Here is a 295-nt window from a genome sequence, read left to right on the forward strand (position 1 = left end):
CACAAAGGCTTATTCAAAGCTCTCGTGTGCAGGCACACTTCCTCAGGCAAAGTGGAATAAAAGCTCCTCAAGTTTATTTTATTTATTTATTCACAGGGGGAAAAGAGGGTTGGGGGCATCCGTTAGAAAGGGCCACTCAAAGCCAAGATGCATTTCGAGAGCTGAGATTGGATCAGGTGGCCGGTGAGATCAATGAAAGGCAGCAAATTTGCACGTAGATGCAAGCATTAACAAAGAGATGTGAGAAGGAAGCTAGAATCCAGTAGTGGCACCCCACCACCCCCCCCCCCCCACC

The sequence above is a fragment of the Gekko japonicus genome, unplaced genomic scaffold (assembly GCF_001447785.1).
Source record: "Gekko japonicus isolate JY-2015 unplaced genomic scaffold, Gekko_japonicus_V1.1 scaffold2897, whole genome shotgun sequence".
NCBI classification, from domain to species: Eukaryota; Metazoa; Chordata; class Lepidosauria; order Squamata; family Gekkonidae; genus Gekko; species Gekko japonicus.